This window comes from Narcine bancroftii, chromosome 12 (assembly GCF_036971445.1).
Source record: "Narcine bancroftii isolate sNarBan1 chromosome 12, sNarBan1.hap1, whole genome shotgun sequence".
NCBI classification, from domain to species: Eukaryota; Metazoa; Chordata; class Chondrichthyes; order Torpediniformes; family Narcinidae; genus Narcine; species Narcine bancroftii.
In genome coordinates, this window is record NC_091480.1 from 63,180,713 (window position 1) to 63,188,444 (window position 7,732).

Sequence of the window (7,732 nt, forward strand, 5' to 3'; positions counted from 1 at the left end):
GTAACTGACAAGTCCGATGTGGGACAGGCAGGCACGGTTGCAGCGGTTACAAGGGAAAATTTGTGGGTTGGGGTTGGGTTTTTCCTCCTTTGTCTTTTGTCAGTGAGGTGGGCTCTGCGGTCTTCTTCAAAGGAGGTTGCTGCCCGCCGAACTGTGAGGCGCCAAGATGCACGGTTGGAGGCGATATCAGCCCACTGGCGGTGGTCAATGTGGCAGGCACCAAGAGATTTCTTTAAGCAGTCCTTGCACCTCTTCTTTGGTGCACCTCTGTCTCGGTGGCCAGTGGAGAGCTCGCCATACAACACGATCTTGGGAAGGCGACGGTCCTCCATTCTGGAGACGTGACCCAACCAGCGCAGTTGGGTCTTCAGCAGCGTGGATTCGATGCTTGCGGACTCTGCCAGCTCGAGTACTTCGATGTTGGTAATGAAGTCATTCCAATAAATGTTGAGGATGGAGCGGAGACAGTGCTGATGGATACGTTCTAGGAGCCGTAGGTGATGCCGGTAGAGGACCCATGATTCAGAGCCGAACAGGAGCGTGAGTATGACAACGGCTCTGTACACGCTGATTTTTGTGTGTTTCTTCAGGTGGTTGTTTTTCCAGACTCTTTTGTGTAGTCTTCCAAAGGCGCTATTTGCCTTGGCGAGTCTGTTGTCTCTCTCTTTGTCGATCCTTGCATCAGATGAAATAGTGCAGCTGAGGTAGGTAAACTGGTTGACCGTTTTGAGTTCTGTGTGCCCAATGGAGATGTGGGGGGGCTGGTAGTCATGGTGGGGAGCTGGCTGATGGAGGACCTCCGTTTTCTTCAGGCTGACTTCCAGGCCAAACATTTTGGCAGTTTCCGCAAAATAGGACGTCATGCGCTGGAGAGCTGGCTCTGAATGGGCAACTAAAGCGGCATCGTCTGCAAAGAGTAGTTCACGGACAAGTTGCTCTTGTGTCTTGGTGTGAGCTTGCAGGCGCCTCAGATTGAAGAGACTGCCATCCGTGTGGTACCGGATGTAGACAGCGTCTTCATGCTGAAGAAGATAGTAAAGAGGGTTGGTGCAAGGACGCAGCTTTGCTTCACACTGTTGTCAATGGAGAAGGGTTCGGAGAGCTCATTGCTGTATCTGACCCGACCTTGTTGGTTTTCGTGCAGTTGGATAACCATGTTGAGGAACTTGGGGGGGCATCCGAGGCGCTCTAGTATTTGCCAAAGCCCTTTCCTGCTCACGGTGTCAAAGGCTTTGGTGAGGTCAACAAAGGTGATGTAGAGTCCTTTGTTTTGTTCTCTGCACTTTTGGAGCTGTCTGAGGGCAAAGACCATGTCAGTAGTTCCTCTGTTAGCGCGAAAGCCACACTGTGATTCTGGGAGGACATTTTCGGCGACACTAGGTATTAGTCTATTAAGGAGAATCCACATAGAGAAAAGGAGTTTACCAGTCGCAGAATTTTATTCCAATTTTCATTGGAAATATGAAGGTTGAGTTCTCTTTCCCAATCATTTTTAAACTTTCCAAAAGTCCCAGAATTTATTTTTGTAATTATATTATATAATTTAGATATCACACCTTTTGGAGGGAATTTTGAATATAGTATATCCTCTAAAATAGTCGTAGTCTCCCGATTGGGAAAAGAGGGTAAAGTCGAAACTAAGAAACTCCTAATCTGCAAAGATTTCGAGCGAAGATTTTGCCTGCAATGGAGAGCAGCGTGATTCCCCTGTCGTTTGAGCGGTGTGATTTCTTGCCTTTGTTTTTGTACAGGGTGATGATGATGGCATCACGAAGGTCCTGAGGCAGCTTTCCTTGGTCCCAGCAGAGCACGAAAAACTCATGCAGTTTGGTATGCAGAGCTTTGCCGCTAGCCTTCCAGACCTCTGGGGGGGATTCCATCCATACCTGTTGCTTTGCCACTTTTCAGTTGTTCAATTGCCTTATATGTCTCTTCCCGGGCAAGGACCTCAGACTCTAGGGTTGTTGAGGGAGCTGGAGCAGGGCGGATTCTTGGACTGAGCAGTTGGCACTGAAAAGGGATTGGAAGTGTTCTGACCATCGATTGAGGATGGAGATCTTGTCACTGAGGAGGACTTCGCCGTTTGAGCTGTGCAGAGGGCTTTGGACTTGGGGTGAGGGGCCGTACACCCCCTTTAGTGTCCCATAAAAACCCTTGAAGTCGCCAATGTCGGCGCTAAGCTCGGTTCATTTGGCGAGGTTAGTCCACCACTCATTTTGGATCTCCCGGAGTTTGCGCTGAAGATGGCTGCATACGAGACGGAAGGCTCATTTTTTTCTCTGGCCAGGAAGGCTTTACAAGGTGAGCCTGATGGGCAGATCACTTCTTTGCCAGCAGCTCCTGGATTTCCTGGCTGTTTTCGTCAAACCAGTCCTTGTTTTTCCTGGAGGAGAAGCCCAGTACTTCTTCAGTGGATTGCAGTATGGCCGTTTTCAGCTGATCCCAGAGGGTTTCAGGAAACATGTCCGCGAGGCAATTTGCATCCTCGAGCTTTGCTTGGAGGTTTGCCTGGAAGTTTCCTCTCACTACGTCTGACTGCAAGTTTCCAACATTGAACCTCTTTCTGGGGGCTCCACTGTTCTTGAACTTTGGCTTGAAGTGAAGGTTGAGCTTGCAGCGAACAAGCCGGTGGTCAGTGTGGCATTCCGCACTGGGCATGACCCTGGTGTGGAGCACATCTCGTTTGTCTCTTCCTCGCACCAGAACGTAGTCCAGGAGGTGCCAGTGTTTGGATCGGGGATGCATCCAGGTCGTCTTCAGGCTGTCTCTCTGCTGGAAAAGGGTGTTAGTAATGACAAGCCGCTGTTCTGCGCAGAGTTCCAACAGGAGGCGCCCGTTGTCGTTGCAATTGCCGACACCATGCTTGCCAAGGATTCCTGGCCAGGTTTCTGAGTCTTTGCCAATGCGACCGTTGAAGTCGCCAAGGATGACAACCTTGTCGGCTGTCGGGGTGCGTTGGATGAGGTTGCGCAGATCAGTGTAGAACTTGTCCTTTTCTGTTGGTTCCGCCTGAAGGGTTGGAGCATAGACACTGATGAGAGTGATGCGACGCTTGTTGTCAGAGTGGCCTGTCGGCAGGTTTTCGAGTTTGGAGCCAATGGAGTTCTTCACCATGAAGCCAACACCAGATAGGTGTCGTTCAGCCTGAGGCTTGCCAGACCAGTAGTGTGTAGCCCGCGCTGTGTTCTTGGAGGCTGCCTACATCTGCAAGGCGGACTTTGCTGAGAGCAGCTATGTCGATGTCGAGTCTGAGGAGTTCATGTGCGATGAGGGCAGACCGACATTCAGCCTTGTCTAGCATGGTTCTGATGTTCCAGCATGCTGGCTTGAGTTTGTGTGCATCTTTTGAGGGGGAGGACATGGACCTGTCCTCGGGCCTGCGCAAAGGAGCTTTTAGGTGGAGTGCAGTGTGGGCAGTACTGGCCCCACCCTTTACACCCATGGTTCGTGTGCCGTGGCCAAGTAAGCTGGGACGTGGCAGCAAGGTCCTTGGGTCGTAGGTTTTATATCGGAGTGACCTTCTCCTATGCAGGTTGCTTAACCGGGCTAAAGAGGCCTGCCTCCCCTTTTAGGTTGAACCATTTCTGGAGATCTACGAGCGCTGTCCCCAGTTATGGAGTGGTGCGCCCTGGAATCGGCCTGCGTGCGTTTACTCCTGCCGTGGCTGAGTAAAGGGGATGCAGCATTGGTTGAGGATCAGAAAGAAAAGTTCTAGTAGAAATTTTTTTATAAGACTGGAGAGAACTCTGCAATGGAGTTCACAGTTGTTAGTGTTTAGACTATTGGTTTTGGAGGTGTGCATTAAACTCTGAAATACACTAAACAGTTTTCATTGACCGCTCCCAGCCCGGGGTTCGGCTGCCAACGGTCGGGCTGTGCGGGCTGCCGGGGTTTGCCTGCCGACGGCGGCCTGTGTTCGGTGCTCGGCAGCGGTGCGGGCAGGCCCGGTCTCGGCTGGCTGTCTCTCCCCGTGATGCGGCCGTTACCTCAAGCGGACTCAGGCAGGAGCTCGGGCCCCCCCGGGCGGCAGCAACAGGAGCTCGGGCCCCCCCGGGCGGCAGCAACAGGAGCTCGGGCCCCCCCGGGCGGCAGCAACAGGAGCTCGGGCCCCCCCGGGCGGCAGCAACAGGAGCTCGGGCCCCCCCGGGCGGCAGCAACAGGAGCTCGGGCCCCCCCGGGCGGCAGCAACAGGAGCTCGGGCCCCCCCGGGCGGCAGCAACAGGAGCTCGGGCCCCCCCGGGCGGCAGCAACAGGAGCTCGGGCCCCCCCGGGCGGCAGCAACAGGAGCTCGGGCCCCCCCGGGCGGCAGCAACAGGAGCTCGGGCCCCCCCGGGCGGCAGCAACAGGAGCTCGGGCCCCCCCGGGCGGCAGCAACAGGAGCTCGGGCCCCCCCGGGCGGCAGCAACAGGAGCTCGGGCCCCCCCGGGCGGCAGCAACAGGAGCTCGGGCCCCCCCGGGCGGCAGCAACAGGAGCTCGGGCCCCCCTGGGCGGCAGCAGCGGGTCCTCCGGGCGGCAGGGGCTTTTAAGATTTCATCACGTGTTCAATTATACACAACAGAAAATAGGAGGGGAAATAGAGAGAAAGAAATATGGGCTTTGGTATGACATCAGAAACTCTGGCAAATTTCTACAGACCTGTGGTGGAAAGTGTGCTGTCCTACTACATCACAGTCTGGAATGGGAACTGTAAAAGGTAGTGGACCCAGTCCAGGACATCACAGGCAAACCCCTCCTCACCTTGGAGAACATCTACAGGGAACGCTGCCATCAGAGAGCAGCAGCAATCATCAAGGATCCACACCACCCAGCACACACACTGTTCTTGCTGCTCCCATCAAGTTCAGGAACAGCTGCTCCCCCTCCACCATCAGACTCAACAACTCACTCAGAGACTAATTTAAGGACTCTTATTTTTGCAGTTTTTTTTGCTTCTATCTGGATTGCACAGTTGCTTACATTTCATTTGGTTTTTTTTTAAATATAGACGTTGTGTGCAGTTTTTTTGCACGACCAAAAAGTGGTAATTCTGCCAAGCCAGCAGGGGAAAAAAAACCATCTCAGGGCTGTATGGGATATCATACATGTACTCTGACATCTGAAATCTTTTTAAACCACCCACAAAGCAAGCATGTGGGTACGGTGTCATAGTCAAGTTGCATTTGAAGCTCCACTAACTGGATCAGCCCCATATACCCATGAAGGATAAATGAATGGGAAGTGATTTTTTTTTTTAAAAAAGAGGAAAAATTCCTGCTCTTTTGTAGATGCCTTAACAGACCAAATAGGAATCCAAACTACCAAATGCAAATTCCAAGAAATGTTCAAAAAGGACTTTCCCCTCACAAGTAGCAACATCAGCAAAACTAGGCAACACTCACCGTGATCACATGTTAAGCACATTGACTTGATGATCATCATCCAGTCACCTGCAAACAACGTTATTTGTACAAAACACTAGACAAATCAGAACTGTCAAAATACTTGGGAATGACACAACTTGATATTGATTAGTCAAACAAAGCCCTTTAAACAGTCACAAATCAATAAGTTGCTGTTGCAACAAACTTGAATTATTGGTATCCCCTGTCCATTCCACCAACAAATCAAGGAATTTTTTTTTTAAATAGCACTTTCAACCACAATAAGGGCTGGATTTTAAATGGAGGATTAATCCAAGTTCCCAATTTAACGCACCAAAATGAAAGTTATTGAGAGCTCACCAAAGGCTGCAAATGCAGATTCTGCATGGAAGAATATATTTGGCAATCTAACAAGGAATAGATCTACAGATAAGGGGGGGGGGGTGGGAGTGAAGAACGCAAATCATTGCATTAAAAAAGGAGGCGGGGTATTGGTGGTGAAAAAAGGTACAAAGGCATCGGATTCAATCAGAAGGAAAACCTGCATTTCAATGAGGACAATGAATTGACGGTTTCGTGATCCACCAAAACTAAACCTTATTTAGAGTCTAAGGGGTGAAGCTTTATTCCCTCCCCCACCCCCACCCCCGCCCCCGCCCCGGTCAAACAACAATTCACTGGGAGGCCCATTCCAAGCCGTGGCGTTTCCTCCGGGCTGCAGCCCACATCGCCCACCCTTAACCGCCGGGGACCGGGAGAACACGGGGTGAGGGAAGAGAGGGAGCAACCCCACCGCAGCGGCAGACTTACCCGAGATCCATGGACAGGCGCAATTACTTTGATCTTGAGGTTTCCCGCAATCGCGCACCACAGCCATTCACCGTCATCTTGCCTCCAAAAAAAATGCCGAATCTCACGAACGCCGTGCCCGCTGATTGAGAGCCCTCCCGGCCAATCATTCATCCGCACTCTGAGCGATGTCCGCGGTTGACCAATGGGCGTTTAGAATACCGTCAGTGATACATCCCAGTAGCGAGACAATGAGTAAATTGTCTTCAAAGACACGCCCCCACCTTATAAATGACTATCATACACGTCGACCAATTGAAATAAAATGTACTCTGGGCGTCGAGTGATGGACATTTGAGTGAATCAATAGCAAGAATTTCTTGATTGAGGATCCAATCAGAGACAAACGCACATTTCTGAAATCTTGACCCACTCTGATTTCTGGAGCAACCAAACAACTTGGGGGGGGGGGGGGGGAAGAGAAGAGGTTGTGTCAAGGTTGAGGTCACCTTTATGGGATCAATTCCAGATCAAGAGTGACAGGGTTGGCATTGCAGTTAGCACAGCGCCAGGAACCGGGACAAGGGTTCGAATCCAGTGCTGTCTTTAAGGAGTTTGTATGTTCTCTCTGTGTTTGTGTGGGTTTTCCCCAGGGGCTCTGGTTTTCTCCCACCGTTCAAAACGTACTGGGATTTGTAGGTCGTGAAACAACACAAGTCTGTCAAAACACAGCAATTTTTCAGGAACTCAGATGGTCTCATAGTGTCCATTAGAGGTAAAGGGTTCTAGGTCAATTGGATGCAATTAGGCTCATGGGCCGAAAGGGCCTGTGACCAAAGGGTGTATGTCTAAATTTAAAAATTTTAAATTGAATTGAAGAATCTGGAGTCATGCTGTGTTGGAGTCATGCTGTGCATCTTCCTCCTAGCACCGCTGGCGATCAACATCAGTTCCAAGACTGAGCTCAGTTCGCATTCTGTTCAATGCACCCATGCATTTGGAGATGGGCTTCAAGTGGATTTTCTGGCATTGTGTCAGCCAACTATTACTGTTAAAAAGGACCTCAGGTGCTGAAGACTTCCTGAACGTGTCAGAGGTCTGGATTTGGAACTCAGATTGCCAATGAATTGAACTGGGGTCTGTGTGGTTGAGGAGGTTGCAGGAGCACTGGAGGCAAATCCACAGACACTCAGTGACTCTGAAGGGACTCTCTTTTGTTATTCTTCTTTACTGTAAGGGATGCTGGACAACACTAATGGTCACTCTTTGTCTGCCTTATGGAAGGAGGTGGAAATCTGGAGGAAAGAAGACAAAGCAAAAGGGGAGCGAGGGAGACTGGAGAGTATGTTAACAGAAACTGAAGAAGTCGATGTTTATTCCAAAAGGGTCGTGGAAGGTGGTACCACGACAAAGGGTTACTTAAACAAAAGTTGCTTTTAATTTTCTTTGAACATGAAAATTGAATCAAACTTTAACTTATTTCTATTGGCTCACTTAACCTAATTAACCCCCTTCTAATTCGAAGTGCACGTGTGTGCAAGTTCAGAAAAGTTCTTTGAATCACAGTCCAATCTCACTAGTT

The 7,732-nt window shown here is 50.4% G+C and overlaps 1 protein-coding gene across 4 annotated transcripts in view; it reads right to left on the minus strand.

The window, feature by feature from the left end:
* The window catches only part of rnf41 (ring finger protein 41), a 38,150-nt gene extending 31,696 nt beyond the window's left edge, over positions 1 to 6,454 (minus strand). For 2 of the 4 annotated variants that reach the window (XM_069906416.1, XM_069906414.1), the window contains exon 1: positions 6,172 to 6,452. The gene's annotated coding sequence lies outside the window, so the exon portion shown is untranslated. Of the gene's footprint in view, positions 1 to 5,379; positions 5,428 to 6,171 lie in introns of all 4 variants that reach the window. The other 2 variants (XM_069906418.1, XM_069906417.1) reach the window with 2 other exon arrangements.
* Positions 6,455 to 7,732: the final 1,278 nt, after the last annotated feature.